General features: G+C 46.8%; 1 protein-coding gene across 1 annotated transcript in view; it reads left to right on the top strand.

Moving 5' to 3' along the window:
* The first annotated feature begins 10077 nt into the window (after positions 1-10077).
* The window catches only part of LOC137353310 (GATOR2 complex protein WDR24-like), a 37588-nt gene continuing 27476 nt past the window's right edge, over positions 10078-20189 (top strand). The window contains exon 1 of the mRNA XM_068019440.1: positions 10078-10318. The gene's annotated coding sequence lies outside the window, so the exon portion shown is untranslated. The remainder of the gene's footprint in view (positions 10319-20189) is intronic.

Below are 20189 nucleotides of genomic sequence, written 5' to 3'. Positions count from 1 at the left end.
TCTGCCTTTTGTCAGTTGCTGAGCGGAGTTTGTGTATGCAGCATCGGATGTGGTATTGATCCCGACAGAACAGGAAGATGACTATGACTAAGAGAAAGGAAAGAAAAAGACAGAGTACAAGAATTGCAAAAATTGACATTAGACTACGAAGTGAGGGTGGAAAAGCTTTTTTAAAAATTTTTTTTAAAAGGGCGGGTCAGTGGCTCAGTGATTAGCACCACAGCCTCTCAGCTCCAGCAACCCAGGTTCAGTTCTGGGTACTACTGCCTGTGTGGAATTTGCAAGTTCTCCCTGTGCCTGCGTGGGTTTCCTCCCACAGCCAAAGACGTGCAGGTTGATAGGTAAATTGGCCATTGTAAAATTGCCCCTAGTGTAGGTAGGTGGCAGGAGAATGGTAGGGATGTGGTAGGGAATATGGGATTAACGTAGGAATAGTATAAGTGGGTGGTTGTTGGTCGGCACAGACTCGGTGGGCTGAAGGGCCTGTTTCAGTGCTGTATCTCTATGACTATGACTTGAACCCTGCTCCGTGCTCGTAGTTAATCAGCCAATGAGAGGGAGGTAGTATTAGGAAAGTGTCAAATGGAACAATTCTATCTATCTGTACAGTACACTAAATTTCCTGTTCGCTTTCCTCCATATTCAATTCCGATGTCCTGCATCATCACTGGATCAAAATTCTGGAACTCCCCGTCTACCAGTGTTGTGGGAGCCTCTTTCCCATACAGACTGCAACAGTGTAAGAAGCCTCACTCCACATTCTCAGAGACACTAGTATAGGCCATAAATGCTGGCCTTGCCAGTGGCACCCACATGCTGAGAACCTTTTAACATATTTAATGAAACTGTGAGCCAGTCACGCTGGCACGATGCCTTCCGCCCACTGCAGCTACTTACACTGTTGGGGTGAGGCACGTGCTTCATTTTTCACAATGATAGAGTTGGCCTTGAGTAATGGATGTGTCTGTGATTTCCCCCATCCCCGCCCCCTGATGTCTAAGTGGGTGAAGACACTGACTAGTATGGTACAGACCAGAAAGAAGGCACCAGATTCAATCCTTAATCTGTAGGGTGCTACAGTTCAGTTCAGTGTCATCGAGTTAAGGATGGATGATGTCAGTCAGGGCCCTTGCTCCTGATCCACCTTCCAGGGATTCCTGCTTAACTGCACAAGTGGACACCGGATAGGACAGGATGGAAATTGGCTGTGTTGCTCCACTGCCCCCCCCCCCCCCCCCGCGAGTCTAATCCAGTGCTGACACCCACTGAGATGAGGTGTCTCGGTAGATCCTTCTCCATGAACCAGATATATTGCTGACCGAGGACGATTCAGTAGAGGAATAGGGTTTGTGGCAGAGCGTTCTGCATTCTACCCTGCCTCTGTGTAAAGAATTTTTTTCTAACTACCCTTTTAGTTTATTGTCTGATTCCCTTAAGTTTGCACCCTCTCTGAGTGTTTGTGAAAGTGTTTGGATGTGAATCACAAAATTAGTGACAGGGAGATTATCCTTTAATACCCCACCAAATCTAATCCTACTCTGCTGCACACTCCCCATACCCTTTACAACGCCACACAGTCTAATCCAACTCTGATAAACTTGCCATTCCTCTGATTCTGACCTCGCGTGCCTTTCTGTTCCTCTCCCCAACCCCCAACTCCTTTTGCCTTCAGCCGCAGGTTCCCTGGAATTCTCTCTCTAAAATTTTCCATGTTTCCACCTTTTTGCTTTCTCCTGTAAAATCTTGCTTTAAACCATCCTCTTCCACTGGGGTTTTGGTCCCCCCCGTCTCATAGGAACAGGAGTAGCCATTCAGCCCCTCGAGATTGTAGTCTCATTGAATACAATCGGCTGACTAAATTTCCTTCATTGGCTCAACGTCTTTTTTTTTTGGGTTATGTCCTAATGAAACATTTCGGGGATTTCTTTGTTAAAGGCAAGTTGTTATTACATCATTCATAGTAATGGCAGCTGTGGGCTTTTAGTTTTAATAGAGAACTTTCACTTCTGCTTTGAATACTGGGATAGAACTACCTCCATAACTGGCAGATCCCATGGCCTACTCGCTGTGAAATATAAATAGGCAATGAGAGAAAAAGGTAGAAAGAACTTGCATTTATCCAGTGGCTGGAATTTTATGGCCATCAAATGAGCCGGGGTGGCATAAAATTGAGTGGGAGGTTTGGTGGGGGGGGGGTGCATTCCCAACCCCCTGCTGCCCTGCTACAACTTTACACGGGGCGGCAACGAGAAACTGCCCATCCACTCACCCCAGGCCAATCAAAGCCCTTAAGTGGCCAATTAACTGGCCAATTAAAACCAGGCAGCTGCCTTGCGGGCACCCTGTGCCCCACGGAGGGCTGGCCCAGAAACCCCAACTGCCCCCAACGCACAACACTCCCCTGCAACCCCCTAACCGACCCCCCCCCCCCCCCCACCCCCCTCCTTGCCTCGCCAGGGCCCGGCCAGTTGTCCCTGGCAAGGCCCTAAAAACTTACCTGTCTTCTGGGGCTGTCCTTCACCTTGCTTGTGATGGCTGAGTGTAGTCCCAGCAATGGCCACCGCTCCCGGTGGCGCTGCTAGGACTAAGAGCTGCTGGCCACTGATTGGCTGGCAGCTCCATTAGGTGGGACTTCCTGCCTCAAAGAAGTGGAAGCCCTGCCCAAGACCAGTTAAAGGTGATCATGGAATCCGGGCCCGGCGGAGGCAGGCTCGCCCCTGACTTTTGGCCTGGGGTGGTTGGGGCTTCCCACCCAACGAAAAATTCCAGCCACTGTCTTTAACAACCTCAGGCCGTCCCAAAGTGCTTTTTAGCCAATGAAGTACTTTAGAAGTGTAGTCACTGTTATAATGTTGGAAACATGACAGCCAATTTGTGCACAGACAGCAATGTGATTCCATGACTAGATCATTTAGATTTTGGTTGAGGGATAAATGTGAGCTAGGACACTGCGGAAAACTCCCCTGTCCTCCTTTGAACAGTGCCATGGGATTGTTAAAGTCACCTGAGAGAGCAGACAGGGGCCTGGATTTAACATCTCACCTTTGACAGTGCAGCACTCCCTCAGTACTGTATTGGAATGTCAGCCTGGATTATGTGCCTGTATCTCTGGAGAGGACCTTGAACCATCAGTCTTCTGTCTCAGGCCGTAGTGCTACCCACTGAACCAAGGCTGACTCCAAGAAAGGGAAGGATACATGAATGCAGGCACGGCAGCTGCATCGCCTCAAAACTCGTAATCGAGATTGGTATGAAAATCACGAGTTGTTATTTTTTTCAAACATAAACCAATATAAATTGACACTCAGTTTGTAGTCCTCTAGTGGCTTATTTCATTTCTTATTAGCTCAGAGCTCTTTACAAAGCTATGTTGCTGCATCTGAAATTGCTTTACAAAAAAAAATTTTAAATCCTGCCTCTTATCAGTTGTGCATTCTGTCTGGACAAACAGAGTGTCATGTTTACCAGTTTAGTATCTCTAGTTTGTGGAGTTGGTGAAAGAGGCAGGTTTCTGGGGTTTGGTGAAAGAGGCAGGTTTCTGGGGTTTGGTGAAAGAGGCAGGTTTCTGGGGTATATTCTATATTGATTGACAGTTCTGTACCCAAAAACCTCTTAAAATTGAGTGTGACTGTTCATTTATACCAGCTTGTCGTTTTTTTCTTTTTCTCCCCTTTGTGTTTTTTCTCTCTCTTGCGAGAGAGATTATTGCGTGGACACCCTGGGAAGACTTTTCGGACCCCAGTTTGCACAAACTGCACCGGCCCAGTGGTTCTCGAACATTGTTGAAGACCCCCTTTTCAAATGGATTAGTAATTACTGAACCCCCCCCCCCTCCCCCTTCTATATTATAATACTAATTATGAATTTAAATCTACTGATGCAAGATTTCTGAAATATCTAGTGAAGAACATTTAAAACCTTTCATTACTATTTGAAGCAGAAGTGGAGATCATGCCACTAATACACTAACAAGGTGGACTGTTATTAGGAATATTAATGTAATGGCAGTGATTGACTGAAATACAGAAATTCAGCACCAGCTAACCAGCTGTACGAGTGTGAAAGCAGAGTCTTGGTGTGATGAGGGCGGGAGGAATGCATCAATAAACCTTTTGCGGATAGTGTTTAGAAACAGCCCTGGAGTAGCAGCTCCCACAGTCATTGCCTGGCCCTCGAGGGAGTGGCAGTGATGGTGGAGGCCCATGTGTGAACCCAGTGGCTTGTCCTTGCGTGTGCATTCAGGAACATGTGGATTCTGGGGAGGGAGAAGGAGCTGTTATTTTGATGCAAACTGAAGCTGTAAAGATCAGCAAACACCTGAATAATGTAGCCACAATCACTAGCTGCAGCCCCTCCTCACATCCCAACAGCTCGCCCCATCTGAGGCCACTGTGTACGCTCTGATCCGACTCCTGGCTCCAGCTCATTAGTCCGATTACACAGTTTAGCTCCACTTACAAAAACTCAGGAGATTTGAAAGTCATCACGAGCGAAGCTCAGAAGTCACGTCTCTCGTGACGAATTTGCGAGAGTTAGCATGCCTGTGAATGTCGCACTGCCTTTGTGACAGGTAAAGATTGCAACTTTCAACTGCGACAATGTTTTGGGTGTAGGGGTGGTGACTCAGGTCTACAGCTTGTGTAGGAAAAATCTTCCCCTCCCTCCCCACTGCCCCCACTACCCATTGGGTTTTGTCCAATGATGTAGAGTAACCAGCCTTTTAACAAGAACTTACAACTTATATTTATAGAGCACTTTAACATAATAAAACATCCCAAGGCACTTCACAGGAGGGTTATAAAGCAAAATCAGACACCGAGCCCCATAAGGGAAGATGGCCAAAAGCTTGGTCAAAGAGGTCGGTTTTAAGGAATATCTTAAAGGAAGAAAGAGAGGCAGAGAGGCTTAAGGAGGGAATTCCAGAGGTTATGGGTCCAGGCAGGTGAAGGCACGGCCGTCAATGATGGGGCAATTAAAATCAGTGATGCTGAAGAGGCCATGTGAAAATTAAAATCGCCTATGATAATCACAAATGGGGTGCAGGAGCAAAGGGACCTGGGGGCATATGTGAACAAATTGTTGAAGGTGGCAGGGCAGGTTGAGAAAGTGGTTAATAAGACATACAGGATTCTGGGCTTTATAAATAGAGGCATAGAGTACAAAAGCAATGAAGTTATGGTGAACCTTTATAAATCACTGGCTTGGCCTCAACTGAAGTATTGTGTCCAATTTTGGGCACCGCACTTCAGGAAGGATGTGAAGGCTTTAGCGAGGGTGGAGAAAAGATTTATGAGAATGGTTCCAAGGATGAGGGACTTCAGTTACCTGTAGAGATTGGAGAAGCTGGGGTTGTTTTCCTTAGAGAAGAGACGCTTGAGAGGAGATTTAGTAGAGGTGTTCAAAATCATGAGGGGTCTGGACAGAGTAGTTAGGGAGAAACCGTCCCCTTGGTGGAAGGGTCGAGAACCAGAGGACACAGACTTAAGGTGATTGGCAAAAGAACCAAAGGCGATGTGAGGAAAAGCCTTTTAATGCAGCGAGTGGTTAGGATCTGGAACGCACTGCCTGAGATTGTGGTGGAGGCAGATTCAATTGTAGCTTTCAAAAGGGAATTGGATAAGCACCTGAAGAGAAAAAAATTGCAGGGTTACATGGAAGAGGCAGGGGAAGTGGGACTAGCTGAATTGCTTTTGCAGAGAGTCGGTACAGGACGGTTGCACCCGAACTGGAATGGGACCAACATCCTTGCAGGGAGGTTTGCTAGTGGAGGGGGGGGAGGTGTTGGGGGTTAAACTAATTTGGCAGGGGGATGGGATACAGAGTGGAGTTACAGTAGGGGGTGATGCACAATCAAATATAGAAAGGAAATGAAGCCAGTCTGGAAGGCAGAGCAAATATAGACCTGTTAAGACACAATTGAAAAATACAAGGCTGGATTGCATTTATTTTAACGCAAGGAGTCTTACAAGTAAGGGAGATGAATTGAGGGCATTGATTAACACATGGGAATATGATATTATTGCTATCACAGAGACATGGTTGAGGGAAGGGCAGGACTGGCAGCTTAATATTCCAGGGTACAGAATCTTCAGGTGTGACGGGGGGGGGGGGGGGGGGGGGGAGTGTAAAAGAGGAAGTGGCATTGCACTATTGATGAGTCAATTACTGCAGTAAGGAGGGATGATATCTTAGAAGGTACCTCAAATGAGGCCATATGGGTAGAACTTAAAAACAAAAAGGGGGCAGTCACTTTGCTGGGAGTGTACTACAGAACTCCAAACAGTCAGGAAGAGATAGAAGAGCAGATCTGTAGGCAAATCTCAGAGAGGTGTAAAAATAATAGGGTAATGATAGTAGGGGATTTCAATTTCCCTAATATTAACTGGGATAGTCTTCGTGCAAAAGGCTTAAAGGGAGTGGATTTCTTAAAATGCATACAGGAGAGCTTTTTGAGCGAGCACATAGAAAGTCCTACAAGAGAAGGGGTGGTACTGGACCTAATCTTAGAGAATGAAGCCAAACAAGTGGTAGAAGTGTCAGTGGGGGAGCATTTCGGGGATAGTGACCGTAACTCTGTAAGGTTTAAGGTAGTTATGAAAAAGGACAAAGATGGACCGGAAATAAAGGTACTGAATTGGGGGAAGGCCGATTTCAATATGATAAAACAGGATCTGGCTAAAGTAGACTGGGAGCAGCTACTTGTAGGAAAGTCTACATCAGACCAGTGGGAGTCATTTAAAAAGGAAATAGTGAGAGTTCAGGGCCAACATGATCCCGTAAAGGTGAAGAGTAGGACCAACAAGTCTTGGGAGCCCTGGATGTCAAGGGATATAGAGGATTGGGTCAGGAAAAAAAGGAGGCTTATGGCAGATTCAGAGTGCTGAAAACTGCGGAGGCACTAGAGGAATATAGAAAGTGTAGGGGAGTACTTAAAAAAGTAATTAGGAGAGCGAAGAGGGGGCATGAGAAAACACTGGCGCACAAGATAAAGGAAAATCCCAAGGCATTTTATAAGTATGTTAAGGGCAAGAGGATAACCAGGGAAAGAGTGGGGCCCATTAGTGACTAATGTGGCAATGTGTGTGTGGAGTCGGAGGACATAGGTGAGGTTTTAAATGATTACTTTGCATCTGTGTTCACTACGGAGAAGGACGATGTAGGCGTAGAGATCAGGGAGGGGGATTGTGATATATTGAACAAATTAGCATTGAAAGGGAGGAGGTATTAGCGGTTTTAGTGGGCTTAAAAGTGGATAAATCCCCAGGCCCAGATGAGATGTATCCCAGGCTGTTATGTGAGGCAAGGGAGCAGATTGCAGAGGCTCTGACACAAATTTTCAAATCCTTTCTGACCACAGCAGAGGTGCCAGAGGACTGGAAGACAGCGAATGTGGTACCATTATTCAAGAAGGGTAGCAGGGATAAACCAGGTAATTACAGGCCAGTGAGTCTAATATCAGTGGTTGGGAAATTATTGGAAAAAATTCTGAGGGACAGGATTAATCTCCACTTGGAGAGGCAGGGATTAATCAGGGATAGTCAGCATGGCTTTGACAGGGGGAGTTCATGTCTATCAAATTTGATTGAATTTTCCGAGGAGGTGACTAGGTGTGTAGATGAGGGTAAAGCAGTTGATGTAGTCTACATGGACTTCAGTAAGGCTTTTGATAAGCTCCCGCATGGGAGATTGGTCCATAGGATTCAGGGCAATTTGGCAAATTAGATCCAAAATTGGCTCAGTGGCAGGAGGCAGCGGGTGATGGTTGAGGGTAGTTTTTGCGATTGGAAGCCTGTGACCAGTGGTGTACCACAGGGGTCAGTGTATATTAATGATTTGGACGTGAATATAGGAGGTATGATCGGTAAGTTCGCAGATGACATGAAAATTGGTGGTGTCGTAAATAGTGAGGAGGATTACAGGATGATATAGATGGGCTGGTAAGATGGGCAGAGCAGTGGCAAGTGTGATGTGATGCATTTTGGGAGGACTAACAAGGCAAGGGAATATACAATGGATGGTAGGACCCTAGGAAGTACAGAGGGTCAGAGGGACCTTGGTGTACTTGTCCATAGATCACTGAAAGCAGCAGCACAGGTAGATAAGGTGGTTCGGAAGGCATATGGGATACTTTATTAGCCGAGGCACAGAATATAAGAGCTGGGAGGTTATGATGGAGCTGTATAAAATGCTAGTTAGGCCACAGCTGGAGTACTGTGTACAGTTGTCGCTACACTATAGGAAGGATGTGATTGCGCTAGAGAGGGTGCAGAGGAGATTCACCAGGATGTTGCCTGGGCTGGAGCATTTCAGCTATGAGGAGAGACTGGATAGGCTAGGGTTGTTTTCCTTAGAGCAGAGAGGGCTGAGGGGGAACATGATTGAGGTATATTAAATTATGAGGGGCATAGATAAGGTAGATAGGAAGCAACTTTTTCCCTTGGCGGAGGTGTCAATAACCAGGGGGCATAGATTTAAGGTAAGGGGCAGGAGGTTTAGAGGGGATTTGAGGAAAAATATTTTCACCCAGAGGGTGGTTGGAATCTGGAATACACTGCCTGAAGGGGTGGTAGAGGCAGGGACCCTCACAACATTTAAGAAGTATTTAGATGAGCTCTTGAAACGCCATAGCATACAAGGCTACAGGCCATGTGCTGGAAAATGGGTTTAGAATAGATTAGATTAGAGATACAGCACTGAAACAGGCCCTTTGGCCCACCGAGTCTGTGCCGAACATCAACCACCCATTTATACTAATCCTACACTAATCCCATATTCCTACCAAACATCCCCACCTGTCCCTATATTTCCCTACCACCTACCTACACTAGTGACAATTTATAATGGCCAATTTACCTATCAACCTGCAAGTCTTTTGGCTTGTGGGAGGAAACCGGAGCACCCGGAGAAAACCCACGCAGACACAGGGAGAACTTGCAAACTCCACACAGGCAGTACCTGGAATCGAACCCGGGTCCCTGGAGCTGTGAGGCTGCGGTGCTAACCAGTGCGCCACTGTGCCGCCCTAAATAGATAGGTGCTTGGCGGCCAGCACAGACACGATGGGCTGAAGGGCCTGTTTCTGTGCTGTATAACTCTATGACTCTATGGCACAGACACAATGTGCTGAATGGCTTCCTGCATTGTAACCATTCTATGATTCTACTTGGCTGTGTAAATAGAGGCATAGAGTAAAAAAGCAAAGAAGTTCTGCTAAACCTTTATAAATCACTGGTTAGGCCTCAGCTGGAGTATTGTTTCCAATTCTGATCACTGCACTTTAGGAACGATGGCTGGGCCTTGGGAAAGTAGATTTACCAGAGTGGTACCAGGGTTGTGGGGCTTCAGTTCTGTGGAGTGACTCGAGAAGCTGGGATTGTTCTCCTTAGAGCAGAGAAGGTTAGGGGGAGATTTAATAGAGGCGTTCAAAATTATGAGGGGTTTTGATAGAGTTAGATAGAGAGAAGCTGTTTCCAGTGGTGGGAGGGTCAGTAACCAGAGGACACAGCTTTAAGGTAATTAGCAAAAGACCTAGAGGTGAGGTGAGATTTTTTTCACACAGCGAGTTGTTACGGTCTGGAATGCACTGCCTGAGAAGCGGTGGAGATTCAACAGTAACTTTCAAAAGAGATGCCCCTTGAAGGGAAAAATTTGCAGGGCTATAGGGAAAGAGCAGGGGAGTGAGTCTAATTGAATAGCTCTTTCCAAAGAGCTAGCACAGACATGGGCTGAATGGCCTCCTTCTGTGCTGTAGGGTTGACAGCTGTATTGTGGCGATGTCAGTGACTGTATCAGGTAACTGTGTTAACAGAGCCTCCTGTCACTGCCCCATTTTGTTGCATTCTGCCAGCGTCTCTGCTGCTGTTTGCTCTGTGCTCATCCAGCAACCTGCTACAAATCTAAAAATAAAAACAAACCAGTAGCTTCAAGAGAAACAGACTGACTTGCTTCGGTGTGTGCAGATGGATTGCCTGTGCTCTCACTGGCCTATAGATGGCCCTGTGTCAGACTAGGGGCCTCCTTCATCACTCAGCATGTCTCCCCTCTCCAGCCCATTCACTCGTCGACTGATCTGGTCGGGCAGGAGGCTGCAGTGGGCAGGAGCAGAGAAGCATGCAGCCTGTGCACAGATTAGCACTGGCTGCCTGCAGAGGGGAGGGCTGGGTTAGGCTGTCTGTGTGGGTGTGGGAGAGATGAGGCAGTGTGAGATTCTGCAGCTCTCTCAGGAAGCTTTCATTTCCCTTGTTTCACTGAACATGCCAGGCTGGACGGTGACAATGAACAGAACTGGTGATCTGACTCGAGTCTTTCGCATCAGAAGGTATGACTTACTTTCCAACCGAGCAGCAGATTTTAGATGAAGAGTTTGCCAGTGCAGAATGCATGTTAATGATTCTCTTTGTTCTTTTAGCAACATTGCCATGTAGTACAGTCATCGAAAGACTCCAACTCTGCATTTTTAGCTGTTTTTATTGTATGACCTTCAGTGTTGTTTCACATTCCAAGGTTTATTCCAGCACAGGGTCTCACTCGGGGGTGTCGGGGCTGCAGACTTGTACCCCACTCTCTGAACCTGAGCCTTGTCTAATGAGGCTCAGTGCTGGGATTTACACCTCCATGTGTTTGTGCCTCTTTTTCCCTCCCTCCCTCCCTCCCTTCCTATCCTGACGGTGTTGACTCACACTGGGGGGGTTCCAATTCGAAGGTACCCCCAATGCGAGACAGTCATCAGCAGCAAGATGGGGGTGGGGTGGGGCATCAGAGGCCAATACAAACTTGCCCTAACACAGGGTCCATGTACGTGTACGCACATTCAGGTAGGGTTGCTGGATACTGAGCAGGAGCTTGACCCGCAACCCCTAGAGGCACTGAGGCCAACAAGAGGCAGGGAATGACACTCATCAGTATAACTAGTGCTACGCAGGACAGGGATTTACCACTTTTAATGTAGGAGAAAATTTTTAACCTTCTCGCCTTCCATGGTGGGTACAACTCCATTGGCGCTCACCCAACCAGGTGCCAAACCTACTAATGGGCTATTTTTGTTGGGGCATCACAGGAGACATTGATCTTGTCCTATGCATTGGATATTGATCAGGTGTGGAAACCTTGGCCTGTTTATCCTGCTCTAGTCCAGGAGACAGGGGACTACTGTGTGTTATTGAGTTTATAAGGGGGTGTGAGGGTTTCAAGTGCAGAGAGCTGGCCCAAGCTTTGAAAAACCAATCCCTCTGCATCGCTACTTTGTTCTGAATCTAAGAAAGGCACAGCAACTCTCCCTCACTGAGCCAGACTTAGATCTGGGAGATTCTAAGATCTCCTGCTTGTGCTCCCACCTGGGCTCAGGATTGGCACTAACTGCAACTATTGCACTGTGCTCACACCTCCTCTTGCTGGACTGAGAGGGAAAGCAAGCAGGTGGCATGGAGCCTGGGCTATCCCAGCATTCACAGCAACAGTGAAAGCCCTCTATTGAAATGAGTGCACAGGCTGTGAAGTGGGAGAAAGGGACGACAAAATAAAAGATGGGGCAGGGAGAGAGAGAGCAACAAGGAAGAGAGAGAAAGAAACTATCAATCTCTCTTGGACGTCCGATGGAACCAATAATACAAGTGCAGTTTGCCACATGTAACTAGGTCTTGGTATGAGATGGCGATTGAGGTTCAGGCGACTGAGATGAGAAGAAATTTCTTCACTCAGAGGTTTGTGAATCTTAGGAATTCTCTACCCCAGAGCTGTGGATGCTCATCCATTGAGTACATTCAAGACAGTGATTGCTATATTTTTGGGCTCTAAGGGAATCAAGGGATATGGGAATAGTGTGGGAAAGTGGAGTTGAGATAGCAGATCAGCCATGATCCCATTGAAGGGCTGAATGGCCTCCTGCTCCTATTTCTTATATTCTCATGTTCTTGAATCTCTTTCTGTGGATCTAACCATTATTGACAGCTCTGGTAAAATGGGCCATCTTGCAATTGTCTTTGGTTTCCCAAATGGATTTGTTGGGATTATTGTAACGAGGGGACACGCAATTCCTCCCAGTCGCTAGCGTGTGGTTTGCATGACTCGGCTGCTGTTTACATGAAAGTTGCAGATTTTAAATTCCCTCACATTAACTTCCCCTTTCATTTCCTGAGGTGTTGTGCAGTCAGGGTGACAGCTATTGTGATTACAGCTCCTGGGCTGGGGGAGGGGGCAAGAAAGAATTTAGGGATTGAAACAATAATTCCCCCACCTTGCTCCTCTGAGCACTAGTTCATGCTGGGGGATGGTGCGTCTGCTCAGAGATCCCGGCCGGTTGTAGGGCTGGAGGAGGTTACAGAGATAGGCTGAAACCCTGGCTGATGTCCTCTTTCTTAGCCCAGGAACATAAGAACTAGGAGCAGGAGTAGGCAATTCAGTCCCTCGAACCTGCTTCGCCATTCAATACGATCATGGCTGATCTCATCTTGGCCTCAATTCCACTTTCCGCCCGTTCTCCATAACCCTTCAACCCATTACTAATTAAAAATCTGTCTATCTCCTCCTTAAATTTACTCAATGTCCCGGCATCCACCGCACTCTGGGGTAGTGAATTCCTTTGAGAGAAGTAATTTCTCCTCATCTCTGTTTTAAATCTGCTACCCCTTATCCTAAAACTATGACCTCTCGTTCTAGATTGCCCCACAAGAGGAAACATCCTCTCTATGTCTACTTTGTCAATCCCCTTAATCATCTTATATACCTCAATTTGATCTCTCATTCTTCTAAACTCCAGAGAGTAAACTGCTCAATCTCTCTTCATAAGACAAGCCCCCCATCTCTGGAATCAATCTAGTGAACCTCCTCTGAACTGCCTCCAATGTAACTACATCCTTTCTCAAGTAAGGGGACCAAAACTGTACACAATACTCCAGATGCGGTCTCACCAATGCCTTGTACAGTTGCAGCAACACTTCCCTACTTTTATACTCTATTCCTTTAGCAATAAATGACAAAATTCCATTTGCCTTCCTTATCACCTGCTGTATCTGCAAAGTTGGAACTAGTAGATTTCCAGCTACTGCTCTGTTTGACCTCTGATTGAGGAACTGGGGTGTTTGCTGCTCTGTGTAGCTCAGTCCCTCACCATGCAACAGATTAATCCTGGGACTACCAGTTTGTTACCTTCACACCTCACTTAAGTGTGCACCCTGGAGTCTGGGGGATGGGCCAGATATGAAGTAAGATTCACGTTCCCTGTAATTTACATACATCTTAAGTTGCCAATACGAATGGATTTTGGGGTTCCCATTCTTGTTTTCAACCCTCCATGGTCTCGCCCCTCCCTATCTCTGAACCTTCTCCAGCCCTACAAGCCTCCAAGATCTCTGCACTCCTCTAATAGTAGCCTCTGGAGTAGCCTCAATTTGAAGCGTTCCACTATTGCTGGCCGTGTCTTCAGCAACCTGGACCCTAAGCTCTGGAAATCCCTCCCCAAACCCCTCCCTTTCAAAGAACAAAGAACAGTACAGCACAGGAACATGCCATTCGGCCCTCCAAGCCTGCGCCGATCTTGATGCCTGCCGAAACTAACACCTTCTGCACTTCCGGGGCCCATATCCCTCTATTCCCTTCCTATTCATATATTTGTCAAGATGTCTCTTAAACGTCTTTATCGTATCTGCTTCCACCACCTCCCCTGGCAGCAAGTTCCAGGCACTCACCACCCTCTGTGTAAAAAACTTGCCTCGCACATCCCCTCTAAACTTTGCCCCTCGCACCTTAAACCTATGTCCCCTAGTAACTGACTCTTCCACCCTGGGAAAAAGCTTCTGACTACCCACTCTGTCCATGCCGCTCATAACTTTGTAAACCTCTATCATGTCGCCCCTCCACCTCCGTCGTTCCAATGAAAACAATCCGAGTTTTTCCAACCTCTCCTCATAGCTAATGCCCTCCAGACCAGGCAACATCCTGGTAAACCTCCTCTGTACCCTCTCCAAAGCCTCCACGTCCTTCTGGTAGTGTGGCGACCAGAATTGCACGCAATATTCTAAGTGTGGCCTAACTAAAGTTCCTCTTTAAGACATTCCTTAAAACCTACCTCTTTGACCAAGCTTTCTGTTGCCTGTCCTAATGTGGTCTTATGTGGCTTGGTGTCAGTTTTTGTCTGATAACATTCCTGTGAAGCACCATGGGACGTTTTCCCAGATTATAGGCGCTATATAAATGCAAGTTGTTCTGATTTAGGATATACCCATCCAAGAACAGCACTAGGTTCGCAAAGTTCACACAGGGCAAACCAAAAAGGAAGAAATGTAAGGTTTAACAGGCCTGGTTGGCCTGGTGTGGGGAGGATTTCAGAGGCCCCTGGTGTTACAGCTTTAAGTAGAAGGGACAGTGCTGGGAGCAGTGGCTTTGAGCAGCTGCTGAGCTGGGTGTAAATGAAAACCCCCTCTATTTTAGTCAATGTCCTTGTTACTTCAGTGTTTCATTTCATATTTCTATAATTAGGAGAAGGGGAACTCGATTATTTGGACAGGAGCAGCTGTCAGGCTTTGACTTATTGCTTAGGCCTGGCTTATCCACCAATCTCTTATTGATTTGATGCTAAAACGTTAAAGGGCCTAAACCAAGTTTAACCTCAGTGCTTCCTCACTGTTGGACACTGTTACACAGTAAAAGATAGATAGAATCATAAAATGCTCCAGCACAGAAGGAGCCCATTCAGGCCATTGTGGCTGTACTGTCTTTTTGAAAATTACTATTCAATTACAACCAGTTCCCCTGCTCTTTCCCCATAGCTATACAAATCTTCTCTCTTCACGTATTTATTCAATTCCCTTTTGAAAGTTACTCTTGAATCTGCTTCCACCGCCCTTTCAAGAAGTTCATTCCAAATCATAACAACTTGCAGCATAAAAAATGTCTCCTTATCTCGCCTCTTGCATTTATGTAGCACCTTTCACATCCTCACGAATCCCAAAAGCACTTCACAGTTCAGTGAATTGCACTGCAAGTGTAGTCATTCTCAGCAAACATGGCACACAGCAAGGGGCCCTCAAACACCGATGAAATGAATGACCAGCTTATCTATTTCGGTGGAATTGGTTGAGGGAATAATGTAGGTCAGGATCCCCGGGGAGAACTCCCCTGCTCGTCTTCAAATTGTGCCGTTATGTCTTTTTTGACAACCTGAGCAAGTAGACAGGACCTCGGATGAACATCAAACAGCTGGAAGGCGACACCTCTGACACAGCAGCATACCCTCAGTACGGCAATGGGAGTGTCAGCTTAGATCACAGATTCGAAATCTTAAGTGGAGCTTGAACCCATGACTTTCTGACCTGAAAGTGAAAATGATTTGACGGTCTTGCCTTCAGATTTCATTGTTTCCCCTTTGACCCCTGAAGGTGCTGCATTCACCCAAAAAGCTCATCGGTAATAATAATTACTGCTGTGATTTTTGCTGCCATTTTTCCACAATTACCACAAGCGCAGTGCAAGATACATTCACGAACGGTGTTCCTGATCTTTAACACAGGCCCTGGATCATTGATCATTAGGCACTTGGCCATTAGTGGAGGTTATCTGGGTCATTAATGGAGGTCAAGGGCCACTAACTGCAGTCCTGGATCACTGATGGTGTCCTAGGTTTGCGGCACTGGATCATGAATTGAGTTCTGGGTCATTTCAACTGTTTAAATTCATTTGTTCCATTTTATGTTTTTATTTACCATCAGCCATAACTTACCTATCAAAAGCAGCAGAAAATTGCCTATTTTTGTTCTCTAAAAATGGCCTTCAGTTGAGGCTTTAGACCACGATCCTGACTATTTTGGTCATTAAACATTCTGGTGCCTTGGCTAACATTTCTCCCTCAACCAGTGTCACCAAAAAATAGGTATAACTGGTCAACTACCTCACTGCTCTTCGTGGGATCTTGCTCTGTTTAAGATGGCTGTCAGGCTTGCCAAATAATGCCAGTCGCTGTACTTCAAAGGTTCATTTGTTGTATGTGAAACACTTTGAGATGAGGGCTATGGACCCTGAAGAAATGCAAGTAAAGTTTGTAGTTTTCACTGAGCAGTGTCAAAGCCCACAATAAATGACCCAACAGGGTTGAAAACGATATAGAAAAGCTAACAGTAAATCAAGAAATAGTGATCAGGAGACTCCAAGCTGAGGTTCAGAAATCCTTTAGGTTGTTGGAGGAAAGGAAAACTGATGGAGACGAGGAGTTCCTCAGTTCCAAGACTCTGCGAAAGATGGGTAGGAGGCTGTGTGAAGAGCGAAGGTAATGAGGAGGGAGAAAGCTGGTGGGAGAGTATATTTAGAGTTTAGGATTTGATAATGAAATTCTGGAAAAATTGTGACGTTGAGAGAGAGAGCGAGTTCTTCTTTATAACCTCCTCCAGCCCTACAAACCTCCGACATCTTCACACTCCTCTAATTCTGGCCTCTTGTGCATCCTCGATTTCAATTGCCCCAACATTGGCAACCATGCCTTCAGCTGCCTCAGCTCTAAGCCCTTGAATCCCCCTCACTAAACCTCTCTACCTCGCTCTCCTCCTTTAAGATGCTCCTTAAAATCTCTTTGACCAAGCTCTGTCCTCATATCTTCTTATATGGCTCGGAGTCAAATTTTGTGTGGTAACGCTCCTGTGAAGCACCTTGGGATGTTTTATTTTGTTAAAGACGCTATATAAATGCAACTTGTTGTTCCAGTTCTGGATTGATAATGACCATTGCCAATGCTGATGATCCTGAGGCCTGGATTATAGTCAGTGTGTCAGGAATGTCCAGGAAGGATTTATTGCCTGACACTTGATAAATTTGGTAACTTTGCCAGTTGCAGATTTTTATATTCTCTGATCATGGTAAAAATGCGTTTGTTAAAGAAATGGTTTTTATGCAGAGCAAAGTCTGAGTGAGACGTTCCCCATTCCCAGGATGTTCCTGCTCGGGATACTTTTGTGTGGCAATCAGTCTGCAACGGTTGTCCAGGATCTAAAGTTCACGGAGGTGCCTGGTTCCCACAATCATCAATATTAACCCAAACCAGGATAGATTCAAACCCTGCTTTGTGCTGAGTTGATTAGCTGGTGCAGGGCACTCTCCCTTCCCACCTCCAGCTCCCAAGCCCAGCCTGAACCCCTAATCCCAGCCCCCAGGCCCAGCCCAAACCCCTAATCCCAGACCCAGTTCAAATCCCTAATCCCAGCCCCCAGGCCTAGGCCGAATCCCGAATCCCAGCCACTAGGCCCTGCCACAGAATTGGTTGCAGTGAGTCGCATCTCCACAATATCAAACAATTTTCTAATCGCATCATCTTGCTGTGCTCAGTCCCTCCCCTGAAATTTTGGCTTCCAGTCTCCCAACGCCTCATACCTTTGTGTTTAAAATCTCTTCTTCCATTCCTCTGTAACCTCCCCCTGCCCTACATCCCATCCCCACCATTCCTCTGTAACCTCCTCCAGCCCTGCACCCCTCTTCCATTTCTCTGTAACCTCCTCCAGCCTCAACCCCCCTCCATTCCTCTGTAACCTCCTCCAGCCCTACACCGCCCTCCATTCTTCTGTAACCTCCTCCAGCCCTACCCCCCCTCCATTCCTCTGTAACCTCCTCCAGCCCTACACCATCCTATCACCCCTCCATTCCTCTAACTTGGGTTCATTCAGCCACCTAGGCCCTAACCTCTGTAATTCCCTCCCTAAATCCCTCCATTTCTCTTTCATCCTTTAAGACCCTCCTTAAAACCCACCTCTTTGATTATGCTTTTGGTCACCTCTCCTAATAGCTCCTTTTTAGCCAAGTGGAGCAGTTGAGGTGAATCGTCTAGGTGTCTTTAAGGGGAAACCCCTGTGGATTGCATCACCCCGAGCAAGCTCTGGAATGCGCTTCCCCACCCACTCACTGTCCGGTGATCAACATCAATTGTGGGTTGAATGTGTCAGGGAATGGTCCTTTGTCCACACAAGCACCGTCTGTTAGTATGCAAATGTATTTTCCAGCCACGGCTGATCTGTTTAACAAGTCATTTCCTCGCTCCAGCAACAGTTTAAAATCAATGTTCATGACAAAATTAATGTGCCTCATTCTTGGCAGGTGGGAGCCTAGCATGACATGTCCACACCAAGCAGAATGAAATGCAATTTTTAAGGAGAGCATTTTATTGAAAGGGTCGAGAAAGAAAATATAAGATACAGGGGAAAAACACGCGTCTCTCTCTCTCTCTCTCTCATTCATTCATAAATCCTAAAACTTATTAAAACTGCCCCTTTTTTGGCATCCCAGTAAGCATGTGATTCTTTTTTGGGGAAGTTTCTCTTCCGTTTGCCCATTTCCATGGCTGCCTAGGGTCTTTGTTCCCGTTGAGGTCTGAAAAGTAATGGTGGGGGGGGGGGGGGGGGATTTGGTGAAGGTTAGATTTAATTAGCCCTAAGCTAGAATGTTTTTTTCAGGAGAGCCAGTAATGGGCGGGTCTATCCTGAACTCTCAGTGCTTTGCTGAATTGTGCAAAGGCTTTTGACTGTGGGGGAGGATTCTTTGCTAATCTCCCCTTTGTATCAGAGGACACTCCTGTCTGCAGGTGTTTGTGCAGACTCTACTGCACTCCCCTGTGGCACTTTGACTCAGTGAGGCATCACCCTCATGGTTTCTCTGCCCTCTAGAGGTCTTTCTTTGTCTCTACAGGTTCCTGTAAATGATGTTAGCAACTCTGGTGGGGTGTTTCTAGTGTCGGAATTTACGTAGGAGGATGTGGGGTCTAACTTTTCACATTTTGCGGGGTTGGCTGACTGGACAGTAGGGGTTTTCATCCGGGATTCCTCCTGGACTTCCTTTAACCTGCCCCCTTGGTCACTTTTTCCCCTCCCCTTTCTAACCTTTTGCCAGCCTTGTGCCTGCCTGTCCCCTTTTGTTCTCAGCGGTGGTCCCTTACAGTTCGCCAGCCCTCTGCTGGAGGGTGCTGGTTTCACTGTAGGTTGGGGTTTCCCCTCAACCTGGCACATGTGGCAATTCCTGCAGTACTCCACCACATCTATGTGGAGTTTTGGCCAGTAAAACTGCTGTCTTATGTGGGCTTTGGTCTTTCGTATACTGGCATGTACAAACCATTGTAATCTTGTGTGCCCTTCTTAATATTTCTCTCCGGTACCTCTGCGGCACCACTATCTGGTGAACTACTGTCCACTCCTTGCTCTCAGGTCTGTGAAGAGAACTGCATTTCCTCATCAGTACCTCATTCTTTAATTAGTGGCAATCAGGGACTCCCTGTGCTTCACTTTCAGACTGGGCAGCCTGTGCTAACTCTTGCAATACTGTGTCGGCTCACTGAACCTCAGCTAGGGAAAATCCATTTAATTCATTCCCTGGGTCTCCTAACTTTCTAAAGAAAGTCTCGGACAGGCAGACTACATGGTCATCTGCCTGCCGTGCCAATGCAGTCTCCTCTGGGGGAGCTGGTTTGATCATGGCCTGATCCACTACACATTCAGGGAAACTGCAGGGGTCCGTCTCCTGCCACTGCCCTGTCTCTCTGACTTCCTGTGGTCTTTCTTTCACTACTGGGGGCGGGGGGGGGGGGGGTACCTACCATCTTCACCCCCGCCAGATCATTACCTAGGAGCAGGTCAACCCCGTCCACAGGCAATCTAGGGACAATCACTCCGGTCACCAGTCCCGAAACTAGGTCGCACTCCAGGTGTACCCGGTGTACAGGTACAGGCATGCACTGCCCTCCAGTACCATTTACCCCTGTTCTGGTGTTCACTGCACTCTCTGGGGGAAAGGTCAGGCCTTTTCCCAGTAAAAGGGATCTAGTGGCCCCTGTGTCCTTGAGAATTACTATGGGCTTGCTTGCCCCACTCAAGGGGTATGAGGTTACTTTCCCATCAGACACAAAATCCTGATAATCAGGAATCCTATTAAATTTTCCTGCACTTGCAGCTGTAAGTTTCCTGGGTCTCACACTTACTGCATTTAAACCCACAGCTTGTTCTGCTGTGCTTTCCTTCAGGTTCCTGTCTTCACTGAGTGGGTGTGCCCTGATTAACCCTACAGGTTTTCCCTTTAGTTTCCAGCAGTCAGCTTTTAAATGCCCTGTTTTATTACAATGGAAGCACACAGGTCACCGGGTCTTGCTCTTACTGCTCACAGCACCTTTCTTTTTGGCTAGAGGAGGGTCCCCTGTGTTTCCTGCCTTTCTTTCTCTCCCAGGACTTCTTGGA

This window comes from Heterodontus francisci, chromosome 41, assembly GCF_036365525.1.
Source record: "Heterodontus francisci isolate sHetFra1 chromosome 41, sHetFra1.hap1, whole genome shotgun sequence".
Classification (NCBI taxonomy): Eukaryota; Metazoa; Chordata; class Chondrichthyes; order Heterodontiformes; family Heterodontidae; genus Heterodontus; species Heterodontus francisci.
This window is presented reverse-complemented; position numbering and strand designations above follow the sequence as displayed.